Below are 17,425 nucleotides of genomic sequence, written 5' to 3'. Positions count from 1 at the left end.
GCCCCAGGTTCATAGTGGCAAGTGATGGGGGATCTTCAGTCCTGCTGCCTGATGAGAGGCGGCCACAGTGAGATCAAAACTTCAGGCATGCTAGCCACTGCTGAGGCCACAAAGCTGCCAAGTTTCAAGGAGATAGATGCCGGGGTTTGGGGGAAACTGTACCTCAAGCTGCGGACAAGCAAAACTCGTGACTTGGGTGACACTGTGTGTGTTAAGGTGCAGCAGGGTGAAAGCTGCAGGCCTGCTAGCACCCATGTCACGAGTTTTGCCTGCCAGCAGCTATAGGTGCAGGGCCCCAGAACCCAGAAGCCCCTGCACCTATCTCCTTGAAAGCTGGCAGGCTTTGTGGCCTCAGCAGAGGCTAGCAGGCCTGCAGTTTTCACCCTGCTGTGCCTTAACACACACACAGTGTCCCCCATGTCATGAGTTTTGTTTGTCCGCAGCTTGAGGTACAGTTTGCCTCAAACACTTGCATCTATCTCCTTGAAACTTGGCAGGCTTTGCGGCCTCTGCAGGGGCTACCATCCCTGCAGCTTTGACTTTGCTGTGGCTTAACACATAGATGTGCCATGAGTTTTGCTTTCAAGATTTTGGGGTACAGTTTCCCTAACCCCCCTGCCTGCTTACTCCTAGAAACTTGGCCGACTTCATGCCATCAGAAGGGGCTACCATGCCTGCAAGGTTCATCCAAATCAGGCCAGAAATGACAAAGTTATAGGCTGTTTTGACCTGACCTTTACCATTATATCCTATGGGTGAAACATCGAAACAGGGTCAAAATGGCAAAACTGTTTCCATGGACCAGAATGGAACAGCTGTTTTGAATCAAAACAGAATTTGAAACAGAACGCTGTTCTGTCAAAAAGTCGAAATGCTGGTCAAAACGGAACGCTGCCATTTCGCACAGCCCGACAAGATACCACATAAGCATAACTGAGTTCATAGGGTAAAATGATATTATAGTGTTGTATCTGAAAAACAGTATACATTCAGGAATTAAAGACAAAATTCTCATCAGCTAAGGTGCCTAGAGCAGAGCTGGAAGGGAAACCTCAATCATCTGCCTTAATGATGAAGATATTGTTCTTCCTACTAATAATATGGGGTAACATGAATAGAACAGGGAATCATCCTGGCTCCTGTTCGAAAGGGGAGGATGCCTATGCAGGGGGGAACAAACTCATCTGGACACTGTATCAGATGGTCATCCCGGGCTAGAGTGGCAGCATAGACTCTGCAGAGTAAAGGAGACAACTCCCTGATACATGCTGCAATATGCTCTGGGAGCCATTACTGATTGATTCAGGATCCTGGAAGGCATGTAGAAAACCCAGTCCATCCACAATCACTTCCCCCAGAGAGGGGGAAGTATGCAGGCAGACATAGGCTGCAGCACGGTTCATGTAGAGGCACAAGGCAGAGCCAGGAACACTGGGAACCCAAATCAAGACCAGATATAAGGGACACTGGGCAGAGAGTCTGCACAGTGAGTTCTGGCAGCAGGCTAGCTATGGAAGACTGAACTAACTGAGGCTGGGATCGGTGAAGTTGGAGCTAATTGGGAAACCTGCTAAAACGGGGCGGTTGCCCAAAGTTAGGATCGGATGTCCTGCTGAGGAAGCAGAATGGGGAGAAAATAAGAATAGAGTCAATTGAATAAAGAGACCCTGTGCGTCAGGCTGACTGCAACCAAGAATGATTGATGGCAGGAAAAGCCCAGTCTCTATAGACCACTGAGCTGGGGTTAATTGAGAAGGAACCTTCCTCTTGGAATGGAGAAGGCAATGCCCGATGGATGACAGATAATTTCCCCAAGAGTGGAGGGAGTTATGTAAGGACTGATGTATGATTGGGGATTCCTTTGAGGACAGAGTGAGTTGAACTAGGACTGAGGGATGATTGAGAATCTCCCCCCAACGGGGAGTGAGGGACATAAGGACTGATTGAGGACAGATAATTCCTTTGAGAGAGAAATATATCAGTGGAGTAATTAACCGTGAGAGACATCGCTGCCCGTGCAGCGTGCAAGTTTGAACAGGCGGGAATCAGAGAGCATGGATCTCCAGATGAAAGAGATAGACACAAATCTGGCCAGGTGTGGTGAGGGCAGGATGTAAGAGAGGCAGAGCCCTGTGGAAGAGATCACCACCAAACCTACATCCCCACATGGATCAAACTGACTACTGACCTCCCCATTCTTGTTTATTTTTCTTTAACATCAAGGCATGGCAGGGAAGTGAAGATGAGGACAGGGACAGGGATTGGAGTGGGTAGGAGTCTACCAGGCACATCCATCTATAATAAGGAAATTATTCAACATTCATAATACAAGTTCAGGATTTTCTTTTCTTTTCCTTTCTGTTTCTGGGTGAACTCAATTTTTTCCACAAATAACTCTTATTTAAATAAAACTTAAATTTAAAACCAATTGTGACATTTATATTATATAATGGTCTTGGTTTTCAAGTGAAAATTCTACTTAACAGTAATTATCAACAAAAAAATACAAACTTTTCCAATCTCTTCTTCTAACATTTGTACTGTTGTCATAAAATAATAATATATAATTATAATTTACAAAGAAAAAAGATCTTGGATTCCAGGTAGATATCTGACCACTATCATGAAAAAAGCAGTCCATTATATTGTGTTTTACTCCTTAACAGAGACAAAAATGGAAAATGCAATGCATTAAAATATATAACACAACTGGTGGGATCTTGTCAAGCTGGGGGGTTGTTAATGGAATACACAGATACTTTATGGTCTGACTTAAAGTCCCAAGGTAAGAACAAGATCCCTCTTCTGGAAAGCACTGACGTACTAGCAGCTAAATCATTGAGGCTTAATTACCTATTTAATTGTATGCTTAAGTGTTGCTCTGACATTTTCTGGACAGGGGTGAATGAGAATATATGTATTAGTGCTTTCCTGAATATAGGTCCAAACTCTTCTCTCTGGCATGTGTGTGTGGCTTCCCTGCATCCATGTGACCACTGCCAAGAAAATACCCCTGCCCACTTGGTCCCATTCTGACACACCAGAAACCAGCATTTAGGCAGCATGAATAGCTCAAGTGCTGTCCTGAAAGCATGTCCCAGGGCTAGGCCCAGGTTTTGTCTCAAGAGTGCACACTCAGGGCCCCTCTCAGCTGCCTGGGACAGCTTCTGAGCTGTCAACACTGCTTAATTCCCAGTATCTGGTGTCTTAGACTCTTTTTTCAAAAATGGTTCCAAGGATGGGAGGGGTGCCATATAGACATGCCACAACTGTCTGTTTCACAGCATAAATGAGGTGGTGGTTGCAGTACCAGTCACGCCAGGCTTCCTCAGTTTGGATGTTTAGTTAGTGCTCTATCAGGATACCATTGGTGATATTATACCACCACTACTCCTAACAAACTTGTTAGTTGTAATAAAGATACTCCAAGCTCTAGTTCTCAGTAACAAGGACTCTTTGGAGTTTATTGTTCACAAAAAAAAAGTACTAGATAATAGCATCATGCCCCATTCAGGTATGGGAATAACCAGTTATCTGTCAGCATAAAATACAGCCCCTATCTTAGTTCAAAGTATTCAGGGTTCCCAGGCCCCTTTTATACGTTCATCAAAGCAGCTTGATGTTTACAGTGTCCACATCCCAGTTGTCACCTAAAGAGGTTTATTTGGTGCGATCATCCACATCCAGTCTCACCAGATATTACGCATGTTATTGTGACTTCCTCACCTATCTGTTTTAAAGTTTTAAAAGGAACTTTAAAAACTGAAAGGCTTTTTTATTTGCAAATTTGCAAAAGACATGGAGAAAACATTTAAAATTGCTTGACTGTAAGAAGAAAAATTAAATTCCTAGGCAGCACTGAAAACTGTTAACTGAGTACTTTGATGGAATACAGACTTTTTTCTGGGTTCTGAAAAACAAATTAAAGCTCAAGGGTTAACAAAAGGATAAAAAATTCAGTAGCAGATTTAGAACAATAACCAAAGACTCCACTGCTAAAAGAAAGCAAGAAAGCAAGCAAGCAAACAAGCAAGCAAGAAAGAAAACCCTTGCTTGATTTTTCTAGTTTCATATCTACTTAACATTGTAGAGGGAAAAAACCCCCAAAAAACTTTCATTATTGCACATGTCAGTAATCTAAGCTGTTAGCAAAAAAGAATACATAAGTTAATAATACTCACATCTGTACATTTTACAACGGGTTTTATTTGTTTTTATTCCAATTAATTTAACAGTTCCTTATAAGCCCAAGCAAGGCATTCAGCTTAGTTTTTACTTTAGTTAATTTATACCCCTGAGATACCTAATCCTTCACTTTAATTTACAAGTGTACTTGTTAAACATAGACTTTCAGTCATTTTAACTTACTCCAGCTCTTAGTGTTTTAACCTATAACTTTAGTTTCTTGTTTTTTCCAGACAATATTCTAATGCCTTACTAGTTAACAAATTCTGAGACTTTAACTTATTTATCTTCTACTTAAGAGGTACAGCTTGAGATGCAAATCATACCTTCAATGGCATTGCAGATGGCTGTGCACTAATTCCTAGTGCTTGTCAGCACTAGTTTCACTGACCACCAAAAAATGTTATACACATAGGATGCATCTACATGTGTGCTTTACTGTGGAGCTGACTAATTAGCTCTGCAGTAGAACATCATGTCTACACATCTGGTGCCATTAGGCCAGAGTAAACTAAATAACTTTGCCATAGGATAGTACTGCCCAACACAAGTACTATCCTATGGTGGAGTTATTTACTCCATGGCAATGCATGTGTAGACACTGGTGGGGCTGGCTGGGGCACAAGGGTGCTTCAGTGTGGGAGCTGCCTGCCAACTAGCCCCGCACTAGAGCACCCTCATGCCCCAGCCAGCCCCTCCGCATGCTGAGCCAGGTCAGAGGAGCCCTGGGCTGGCAGGCTGATCCCCAGGGTCCCCTGCCAGCTGGGGCTGCGCCACACCAGCTCAACATGCAAAGGTCCTGGGTGCACATGTAAACACTGTGCCCAGGAAGAACAAACTCCAGTGAGAACTATGCCAGAATTTATTCAGGCACATTAATTGCTTGTGTAGATGTGCCTATATTGTGCTATCTCTCTGCTCTGCAAAAGTCTTTCTTTTGCTAACATGTTCCTCAATCCAGTGTGAAATATTGCGGTGACTATCTTTAAGGCAAAACAGTCCAAAAGTATTGGGTTTCTTGGCACAAGAAATGCTATGTGGTATTGAGGCTTGAGCCTGAAAGCCAAGTGCCCAAAACCATTGCGGATGTCAAACACTGAAAACCCTTTTATCACAGGAGAAATCACTGTTAGTAGTTAATCACAAGCTCAGACCTCCTTTATCTCACTCCATCAAGCATTCTGTGAGGAGAGGGAGGTGGTTGTTTCTGTTTTACTTCTTTTGATATCTGTATTGCCAGCACCATAGGAACTACCCCGACAATCTTACTCTGGTACTTAGTAAAAAAATGTTTTTCTATGAATCTATTAATCTGTAAGTCTACAGTTCTACAAGTCCTAAGAATCATAGAATCATAGAAAATGAGGGTTGGAAGGGACCTCAGGAAGACATCTAGTCTAACCCCCTGCTCAAAGCAGGACCATCTCCAGCTAGATCATTCCAGCCAGGGCTTTGTCGAGCTGGGCCTTAAAAACCTCCAAGGACAGATATTGCATAACCTCTCTAAGTAACCTGTTCCAGTGCTTCACCACCCTCCTTGTGACAAAGTTTTTCCTAATATCTAACCTAAATTTCCCTTGCTGCAACTTGAGACCACTGCTCCTTGTTCTGTCATCTGCCACCATTGAGAACAGTCTAGCTCCATCCTCTTTCAAAATCCCCTTTAGGTAGTTGAAGGCTGCTGTTAAATCCCCTTTCAGGCTTTTCTTCCCTAGACTAAATAAGCCTGGTTCCCTCACCCTCTCCTCATAAATCATGTGCCCCAGCCCCCTCACCATTTTCATTGCTTTCTGCTGGACTCTCTCTAATTTGTCCACATCCTTTCTGTAGTGAGGGGCCCAAAACTGGACACAGTACTCTAGATGTGTCCTCAACAGTGCAGAATAGAGGGGAATAATCACTTCTCTTGATCTGTTGGCCATGTTCCTAGTAATGCAGTCCAGTATGCCATCAGCCATCTTGGCAACAAGGGCACACAGCTGACTCATATCCTGTGCATAGTCCACTGTAAACCCCAGGTCCTTTCCTGAAGAGCTGCTGCTTACTCAGTTGGTCCCTGGTGCTCCTCTTTTTGCTAATCTATCTGTAGAAACCTTCTTGTTACCTTTCATGTCCCTTGCTAGGTGCAACTCCAATTGCACTTTGGCCTTCCCTATTTCATCCCTGTATGCCTGAGCAATATTTTTATACTCCCCCTAGTTATCTGTCAAAGCTTCTGCTTCTTTTAAATTTCCTTTTTGTGTTTAAGCTTGCCAAAGAGTTCACTGGTAAGCCAAGCTTTTTCCCTGTCATATTTGCTATTCTTCCTACACATCAGGATGGTTTGCTCCTGTGCCCTCAGTAAGGGTTCTTTAAAATACAACCAGCTTCCCTGGATTCGTTTCCCCCTCAGACTGGCTTCCCAGGGGAAGGGACTGGCTCTTCCCTGGCTTAAATGCAAGCATGGGGCTATCTCCCAACATCTAGATTTATGGGCTGCAAGAAATTCACTCTGGGCCTGGGGCATGAATGGCTTTTTGTGTCTAACCATTCATAATGGGATCATCAAGCTCAGAGTTGCAAGCAGCTTCCATGCTCACAGGTCCCTTTTTCACATTCTTACCCACTGTGTGTCTGCTTATTTGACATGCCTACAGCTGTGCCTTCAGCCTTTCATTCTCTGAGACTTCTGCTCAGTTGACAATTTCCAATGTAGGATCCAGTCACTGTCCTTTCCAGCTTGTTTAGCTCTATCTGTACCTTGATTTCTCCAACCACAAGCGCAACTATGAAGAACGTATCCAGGATCCTGTGCCATCCACTGATGTAACTATAGTCGGGAATCAATTTCTTTACCCCATCCTTTACCTATACTCCAATAAGCACCAGTTTACCCAGTTTTTTTGTTTGGTTTGGGGGGTTTTTTGCCATCACGGACAGTAGTCTAAGCTTTTATGGAGAGTGTTGCACCATTATGTTAATTAAATAAAATGATTCTTTGAAGGAGCTACTAAATCTTCCTCTTTCTCTTTTCCCTCTAGTTTACTATAATCAGGCAAGATAGTGAAAATATGTTTCTGCACTTGTCATAACATGTCATGTGTCTGCACTGCTTGCTGTCCAGCCAGCAGGACTTGTAACGTCCACTGTTTGAAAGTTAGTGTGACCTCCTGTGTCTCACTCTTATCTTAAGTTGCTATGACTCTTACTGTCATCTTTATAGCATGTTGCTATAACCTTCGAGTGCCTATTTCCATAACCTGTAAAGTTCTGCCTTTTTCACTTTCACTTTTTAATACATCTACTTCTGTCATGGCTTTACTTACTCCTGTCCATGTACCAATATGTCCACCATTTTCCTTAAATTCATATGGACCTTCTTTTTCTGCTGCTCATTGGGTCCAAACTTCATTAAACTCTGAGGGGATTTGAAGAGGGGGAAGAAAGAGACTAATCAACTTTACTTAATTTGTGATCTCTCTGGGTTACGATCCCTAGGAGATAAGGGCTTGTTACTTGCCGAAATTAGTAGTCAGGGTCACTAATGTTGCACTCTGGTAAGTGTGGTCAGAGGTGAAGTAGTACCAGTCACATCAGGCTGCCTCAGTTAGCATGATCAGTGAACACTCTATCAGGATACTGTCAATGTCTCCCTGACACTTGTAAGATAGCAAGAAGTTCAGAAAAAGGTCTCATTATAATGCTAAAAATCACACCCCTGGGCAGGGCAAAAGTATGTTAATGAAACATATATGTATGTAAATGAATTACATGGCTAAAACATAGGTATAGAGACATGCTCAGTAGAGAACGTCTTATGTCAGTGGCTTGTAACCAATCACTGAGCGATACACTTGCAAACATATGTATAAAAGGTACCCAAAGGTAGAAACCGGTGGTGCTTGCTTTGCAAACGATTGCCAAGCACCCCTCTCTGCGCAGACTGGAAACAATAAAGATTAAGTTGGATCCTCCACCCCTGTGTGTTCATTGGCAATAGCGCACTGGGAACGAACTCACACTGTCCGTTGGGGACAACACCTGCACCTATCTCCTTGAAAGCTGGCAGGCGTCGTGGCCGCAGCAGGGCCTAGCAGGCCTGCAGCTTTCACCCTGCTGCGCCTTAACACACACAGTGTCCCCCATGTCACGAGTTTTGCTTGTCTGCAGCTTGAGGTGCAGTTGCCCCCAAACCCCTGCAATGAAATGTGGCAGACTTTGTGGCCTCCACAGGGGCTAGCAAGCCTGCAGTTTTGACCCCACTGTGGCTTAACACATACACATGACATGAGTTTTGCTTTCAAGAATTTGGAGTGCAGTTGCCCCGAGCCCCCTGCACCTATTTCTTTAAAACTTGGCAGACTTCATGCCCTCAGAAGGGGCTACCATTTCTGCAAGGTTTATCCAAATCAGGCCAGAAATGACAAAAGTTATAGGCTGTTTTGACCTTCCCCATTATAGCCTATGGGCAAAACTTCGAAACAGTGTTGAAGCAGCAAAATGTTTCAGCTTGCCTCATTTTGTTTTGAGGCTGTTTCAACCAAATCTGTTTCATTTTGATTTTGCTGTTTCGACCTCAAAATGAGTCAAAACAGCGTTGAAACAAAACTGGCGGCAAAATTTCGCACAGCCCTAGTATCTTATAATATTTTCTCCCCACATTTTTATATTTCCTGTTTCTGTTGCTTTAATGATCCAGTAAAAAGGAGGCTAGTCAGATACCTTTTGTGCTACAGACTTGCAGTCCAACCCTGGAGTCCAACCGTATGCCCAGATCCTGAAAAGTACCTAATTCCCATTGAAAAAAACAAACACAAGTCAGTGGTCGTTTGAGCTAAAAACCTAAATATTAAGGCCTTGTGTCTTTGCCTCTTTCTCTGTACCTTAGCTCTCCATATCTAGTATTGGGCTAATGGTACTTCTCTACCTTACATGGGTGTTACAAAGAAAAAATGTGCTACAGATTGCAAGGTGCCATTTTCACAGTCCCTGTACCTAGATACACTTCTCTCTTAATGAAGCATTTTAAACACAGCCCTACGAACACAGAATCATCCCATTGAATTCACCAGGACAGTTCAGAAGCATCAGATTGCTTGCATACAATGGCTTGCACCCTGGGGCCTTAGTCATCACCAAAAGTATTTAACATTTGCATTGCTAAGAGCTTCCTTCCTTAGATGTGGTTAAAAAGAGAAGACAACTACAAATGCCACAAATTACTAAACATATCAGCAAACGTAGAGTTTTCCTCTTACACCAGAAAAAAACCTCAGATGTGTCATGTGAGTACGGTTTGTATGCTTTTATATTATAAATGATTTTCACTTTACTAGGCACTGTCGCTGCCGAGAGCCGCGGTGCGGGGTTCGGGGTTTTAGGAGCCCTAGTTGGCGGGCGGGTACTTGTGACGCTTGGAGTGGAATGAGGTACTCAAGCGTTTTGGTTAAACAAAAAAGATTGTTTACTTACACTGCTCGTACAGTGCAGGTCAGAAGCTTGCTTCGGTTACAGTTACAAAACTTGGGTTGGGCAGATATTACAAAGTTGTTGGTCGGTCTGCAGAAGTTTTCGGGGTTTTCGGGCCGGCAGTCAGCGTACGTCTCGGGTGGAGGTGTGCTAGGCCCCCTTGGGTCGGTGACGGGGAGTCCTTAGTGGTTGATCAGGCCGCTAAGTTCTTCTCTAAGACACGCGTGGAGTTTGCTAGGCTCCACAGTGTACTCAGAGCTCTCCACGAGATGTATGTGGAGTCCTCCAACTTGGGCGGAAACTGCTCAAGCCTCTTATACGGCTAGCAAGCCAATCACTAGCCGCCAGGTAGGAATAATTTAGAACAGTCCAATAGTGGGGTACGAATTTGCATAACTTTGGCGGGAACTCTTTGCACCGAGCATTTCTTAGATGCAAAAGCAATGCACCGTGCAAAGAAGCTGCAAATTGGCGGGAACTTTTTCTAGGTCATTAACATATAGTCACTGGGCTCTGGAGTTTTCCACTCGTGACCTACTTACATGATCTACTTACAAAATGATTGACAGACTGCCTTCTGTATCAAACTATGGAATTCTCCACTGTACTATAGGTATATGAACTATGGGTTCTGACAGGCACATGGCACACACAAACAAAAAAGGCTGTGCATATGGACATACGGTTGTAGAAAAACATCCTATGATAGTGCATTTTCTGAGTCATTGAATGTGATGCTGTTTCACTGAGACTGTATTGTATATTGCAGATGTTCAAAGAGGCAGATTTAAGATTGTACATGCAATCTTAATGAAAGTCATTGTGTCACTAGTCTTGGTCATAATGCCTTATGAGCCTTGAAAATTCTGAAAACAAGCACACTAACAGAGATCTGTATATCTTTATCTCCTTCTACCTACTGGTTGCTGTTTATTGTTTTTATTAGGCTAGGTCAAAAAAGTTAGGAAGCAGGAAAGGTTGGATCAAAGAAGTGTGTTATACATTTCAATCTGAATAAGATGAGATTGTGGTAGCTGTTTCCTTGTCATGATCTAGTTTCTGTGAAAGCAATCATTCCCCCCACAGCTCTCTCCCCATGCCCTCTCTCTCTGACACACTCACACACACAAACACACACATGCATGCACACACACTACCCCCACCCCCACTGTTAAGTTTGATCCTTCCAGGAGAGCACAGGAGAATACAAGAGAACACAGATACTGTGGGCCCTCATGATCTTGGAAAACAAGGCCATTTGTCATGTACTTACACTGCTACGCGAAGGTTATTTTCACTCCCCTTGCCTTGCTCCCCTTCTCCCTCAGGAAACGCTTAACTACATTATACTTTGCCTTAATAGTGCTTTTTCAGTTATTGTTAATTGAAGACATGATCAAAATGTGCATAAAATACATTTTAGCATGAAAATATAAACCTTGGGTAGAAAAAGTATTAACTCTATGATGCTTGTGACCATTGTTTAAGCTTGGCCATCTGATTTCTGCTCCATTACTAGGCTCATGTGTTTTAATCTCCACTTCTGACTTTCCATAGAGACTTAGGATAGCTGGCTGTCACCAGTGCCTTTATCAGGTTTGTTTCTCTGGAACTTCACCTGTACCTTATGAAATTTATTGAGCAGGTTAAGTCCCGAAATATGACGTTAGGCCACTGTGCTGCGGTTTTGGGGGCTGGAGGTTATCCTTAATGTGATGTGGAAGCATGCTGTTGCCTCAGTGTGACACAGACACAATCTACTTTCAGAAGAACATTTCTGTGTTGGCCTGCAGTATGTGATGACAGTCCAATGGAGTGATGTGGAGCAGCTGTAGAGAATGGCTCACCTGTTGGACTTCCTGTGGAAGATAATCTGTGGTAGTTACATGCCGTTGTGTTCCTTTGGAAATGCTGATTCTCTGGGCTGCCTTGATTCCAGGCCATTAATTTTGGCGGGTATAAATCCCTCTTCTGTCCTTGCACTCTCCATTGAAAATGAGCAGTGGGTGAAAATTCCAGGCACATCAGTGACCTAAATCTTTTGAAATTTTAGTTCTTTATTTTTATCCTCATAGAAAGAAAGCGAGCCACAGTGTCCTACTTTTTCTTAACTGCGTCATCTGACACATTGATCAAAATTCAATTTGAGTTCTATTTTCACCCAGTGACTAATGATCCACCTATCAAACCTATCAGAAACACAAAGTACAACATTGGTATTCTCTTTGCAATTCCTGAAATGTTTCTTATATCAAATTCATAGAAATCTTTTAAGATATTTTAAGAAAGATACATTTGTTGAATTTAACCTATGCAGCAGACTCCCACATTCTGCATTTTCATCTGGAGAGACTTTTTGATAAAACATCATAAGGAAGTGATGTTTTGTGGTGTTTGATACCTTTGGTATTAGGGGAGTGCATAATTTTGAACTTAGACATCTTCAGCACAGTACAGTGTAGAGGAGTAGCAAGGCAGCTCCACACCTGGGGCAGCTACTGATTCACAGGACAGTACCAGCTCCGGCAGTGCCAATCATTGCAGAGCAGTCAGCTGCCACTGCAATAGAAACGTTTGTTGCACCCTCTCTCCCTTCCCCTCCCACTAATGTAGCACCTAGCCCTGGTCACATTCCTCACTTATGCTACTGGTATAATGTAATCTTAATTTAACTAGTTCTGTTAGAAAATACATGGAAAAAGTATGGAAGCTTGGTATGGAGCAATGCTATAAAAATAAAAACAGTATTTTCTCTCTCATAGAGAAACTGGGACTACAAGTAGTTATTATTTTCAACTTTCACTTGACTGGGGAACCCCAAGTCAGGCACTTAAGGTATCCCTCAGTCATTAAAGATGATGTCTTTGCATTTTTCTTTAAATTTAGCTATTCTTGGCAATGGGTTTTCCTTTTGCTGGTTTCACATGTTTTAACCTATGGCATAAATTGTGATTGTGTTTGATCTGGAAGCTCCTACTGCATATTACACTATGGTAGGAACAATGCAGGGGAGTGAAATCCTTCTTGGACAAAGCTAAGTGTACTGTGGTATGTGTGGGTTTATTAAATGCTATGGAAGAAATACAACGACTATTTGGCACTTTTTCTGTTGCTAGCATGGCGGGTGATCTGCATTCTGGATGTGCTGGTGATCTGGATTCTACTCTCGCATCATTAATGGCCTGGTTAACCAATTCCAAAAGGAGAGCCAAAATCTACCTTCTAACTGCTCATGTATTACAAGGTTTCAGAGATATCATATGCCATCATTTGGCCAGCAGAACTGTTATTACTGATGAAGACATGCAAGTGTGTAGAAAGGCAGAGCTAATCGTTTTGCATTAGGGCATAGCATGGCGCTAATGTGGCTATTTTGCTTCCGGAGATAGCATATATTTTCTTGCACTGCATAGATATATCCCTGGAAGTAAACACATCTATCTTGATTTAAGTATTTCCTCAAGTTTAACCATCTCGTCATGCCACCAAAACCCTTCAGAACAACACTACAATTTGAAACTTGCCTCCTGGCTCTTGCTCTCTGGTTCTCTTCTGCTCTATCATCCTGTTCATCTCTTGCTCTTATTTCAGTGCAAGATTCCATGCTTTTCTCTATACATGCAAAGACCTGGGCAGAATAGTTTACCAAGCCACTGCTGCCCTTTAATCAGGCCTTAAATTAAAGCCCTTTTCTTTTATGAGACCCACAAAATGAATTTAACAACAGTGACATGGTGAGTAAGAGAAAATAAAATCCTAGCCATGTTATTTTCCCATCTGGATTTTTTGGTTTATGCTACCTTGTATTGCCCTTCTCTTAGATCCATGGTAGAATGCCTGTGGATACTACAGCAGCAAGCGATGATAAAAAACAGCTGACTTGCAGACCCCCTAAGATCTTTACCTGTCATGCTGAGCATTATTCTTTCATTGTTTCCTTCTGCTCTTCATTTGTCGCCCTCTCCATTGCTTGTCTCTGGCTTTTTAGATGCTAAACTGTTTATAGCAGGGACCACTTTTTTGTTTTATATATGTGTGCATCTCACACACTAGGGTCCTGAGCCATGGATAAGTCTCCTAGGCACTATCACAATACAAATAAATAGTAGTAAAATCCCAGATCAAGCCTGTGAGATTGGCAGTTAAAGAAGACATTTCTTTACTTGAAAGATAAACAGATTTTATTTGGAACTTATCGAGGAATAACACACACAAAGTCCCAAATGCCAGTTTTAGGAGAACACTTTTATGAAAAGGACTATCCCTTGAATGGAATACTGAAGTCAGTGGTAAAAATGCTGGGTGCATCTACACGTGAAATTAATGCAATGCAATAAACTCCGGCACTGAAGCCCTATCAGCATCTACATGTGCATTGCTGCATACTAAATAACACCACCATAGGATAGTAGTTGTGTTTACAAGTACTATCCAATGGCAGAGTTAATTAGTCTACTGTGGCCTAATAGGGTCGTGCATGTAGATGCTGAGACTTTACTGTGGAACTAACTAGGCAGATCCACTGTAAACATCTTGTGTAGATGCGCCTACTATCAAGTTCAGTGGGGCCTTCATTTCACCCCCTAAAGTTTCCAGGTAGAAGTATAACCAATAGAGCCCAATACAATTTCCTCAGAACCACTGAGTGTTGGATGCAGCCAAGACTCGGGATTTTGACTGGGGTGTGCCAATGATCCTGGTGGGATTGAAACCCAGAGGTTTGTGGCTAGAGGGTCTTGTCCCTCCACTCAGGTCTAGACCAACTGCCATATTTGAGGTCAGGAAAGACAAAATTGGCCATGACCAGACTGGTACAGAATTGGGGAGGGGGGGTGCCTTCCTCTATAGCATGGGGGCATGGCCCTCTTCCTTAGGTCTTTCAGGTGTATTTTAACAAACTTGTAGCAGCAGGATGTTGGCCACCAGCTCCCCTGCATTGCCTATGGTAGGTTTGGGTGTTATGTCTTGTGGTTGTGTCAAGCTTGAACATGTAGTTTTGCAAATAGGTTAGCCAAGGAATTTGTATTGGATGGTTTGGATAAGGATGATCCTGCCTCAGGCAGGGGGTTGGACTCAATGACATATGGAGGTCCTTTCCAGCCCTACTTCTCTGTGATTCTGTGAAAAGATGTCACTAGCTACTATATTTAGGTATTTTTCTTTGTTCTTATAATACAGTGATATATTAAAACCAGGGTTATCCAACTGGCAGTCCATGAGGGGTTAACATGAGGCTCCTACCTGGCTGCCACTGTTCCCAGGGAGTGGGCAGCACAATATGACATGGGGCAACCCATGGTGTGAGGAGAGCTGGCACCCTGGAGCACTTGTGTGGTATAGTGGCAAAAGGGAGCCCACAGCAAGCTGCAGGTGGTGTGGATGCCATATGATGCAAGGGAGTGTCTGCATCCAGTGTAGTGGAGTGGGAGAACAGCTGCCTGCAAATGCATGCAGTGCAACAGGGTGGGAGGCACCCGCCTACCTGCACAGTGCAGTGGGGTTGGGGAGCAACCACTGGTACACATGAATGTGGGGTGTGCAGCCTGGGGGGTCTATAGCTATGACATTAATGCTGCCCCCATGATGCATGGCCTCTGTTGGTGCGGCCTGTGGGATATGTGGCCCCTGGCCATTTTGAAATTGGATAGCCTTGAATTAAAACTTGGAAGTTGTCCTTATCACAAATAGCACAAAAGCAAAACAAGATGACAGAAAGTCCATTACCTTGTTAGGCTAAGCAACCTAAAAATAAAAACCCAAATAAATCAAACTAATATTTTGTTGTGTGTGTGTGTGTGCATGTTTGGGCAGCAACTTTGAAAAATATTAAGATCAAATTAAGATCCCTTTTAGTAAGTTAAAATAAATTTTTATCTAGGCAGCCAACGGTGAAAGGAAAAGAAAGAGAAAGCCAGGCTTTAACAGGAGTTATAATAACTTTTAATAATACCAGTTGACAGATCTCAGAAGATTGTATTTACAATGTGGTGATGCATTCTATCTCCAGGCAGTTAAACTCTTTCTATCTCTAGCGTGAATATAAAATAGGAAGATTTTTCATACAGTGTTATGCTATTGTACCATTCTGCATATTTCAGCTAAACCAAAGCTCTATCAGCAAAATACAGTTTACCTGTGACAGTGCAAGCTCATGTGGATGAACAAAAGAAATCTGGTGTCCTAAATCCATTATTATTGAAAAGGAAAGTATTGTTCATAGAGGATTAACTTCTGAGGCTATATCAACTTATTTAATTAAACTGAGTTTGATTACAATAAAATTAAACTGAGGCACTTGCTCTAAAGAATGGAGAGAGAATAGAATTGCACTGAATTCTCTTTAGAGAAACAAAATAAAGTTTCACTGAGATTGTTCATATATTAAATTGACAGTGAAGTAAATTTGACCATTCCAGTTTCATTTATCGTTTACAGTAAGGTAGTGTTATCATTCAAATACTCATTTCTGCCAATTCCCATTGCCAAACACCCAGGACTTCATCTTTTCTTGCTTTGACTGCTATAACCTTTTCACTTCAAGCATTTTAGCTTGTTTCTTCCCTCCCTCTGGTCTATTCAAATTTCCACTCCTAAAATGTATCTTCTGCTGCCATCACAATGATCGCAGCATCCTTTAAATCAGCTTCCCATCTCTTACCACTTCAAATTCAGATTCCTCTTCTCTCCTTGAAGACATTACATAAACATCCCCACCTCCCACTCCACTTCTCTGATCTCTTTCCTCTTCCTGCCACAGTAGGCTTCCCAGTGGGTATGGCACACCCTGTTATCGTGCACCCATTCAAGTGAAGCAAGAGAAATAAATAATTTCCCACCTGCCTAGATTCTGGTCAATATCCTTCTGGGCTCATCATGTACATTGCACCTCATAGGTCAACACAGTGATTTCCATTCTTCTACATGGGTGCCAGATTAATTCTGTCAAACTGTCAGATTAATTCTTGTAATCAGCACTGACTCTGTAGTACCTCTGAATTATTAATGCTTATCCCATTAACTGTATATTATAGTGATCCTACTCTCTATCTTGAATCTCACTTTACTAACCTTCAAGCACCTTATATTCTCTAAGCTTTACTTTTATTAATAAACCATTACTGTTGCTATAAAATATTGACAAGTTTACATCAGAAGTAATATCTTTCTTTTCTGTCATCATTCAGTGGTCTGAGAGCAGTCAAAGTTGCATTGAAGCAGCTATAAACAGAATGGCTGTTTTTTTTAAACAGCTAATGGATGGGGGCCGAGAAATCTATACCAAGATCAGCATGGCACAGAAATAGTTGTCAATCAGTCAAATTCTGGTCATCGTTACAACCGTGTAAATCTGGAATAACTCCAATGATTGCACTGTGGGGCAGATCCTCTACTAGCAGAAATAGTCAGAACTCCACTGGTCTCAGTAGGTGTAACAGGGCACCATCTCCAGGGGTGGCCCTAAAACCCTTGAAGACTAATACAATGTACTTTTACTGTGCTCTATGGGCAGTCTTCCCTTCTTTCCCTCCACATCTTGATGTTAATTGCCATTAAAATACAGGTGGTTGCCCTGGTCTCATCTTAATGACCACCTGATGTTTGTGGTAGGTGTCTTATAGGCAAAATGTGTGGCTTCATTTTACCTCTACACCATGCCTCAAGCTTCACAGGTGCCATCCTTATCAAGTGTTCTCTGTTTACACACACAGCCCCAATCTGGGCCTTTAGGCCCCTCAGTCTCTCACTCAGCCGCACCCTGGGCTGCCAGACCCATTGTCTCTGCCTGGTCTCT

This window comes from Alligator sinensis, unplaced genomic scaffold (assembly GCF_000455745.1).
Source record: "Alligator sinensis unplaced genomic scaffold, ASM45574v1 scaffold93_2, whole genome shotgun sequence".
Classification (NCBI taxonomy): Eukaryota; Metazoa; Chordata; order Crocodylia; family Alligatoridae; genus Alligator; species Alligator sinensis.
The sequence above is the reverse complement of the archived record's forward strand: the minus strand, read 5'-3'. Positions refer to the sequence as shown.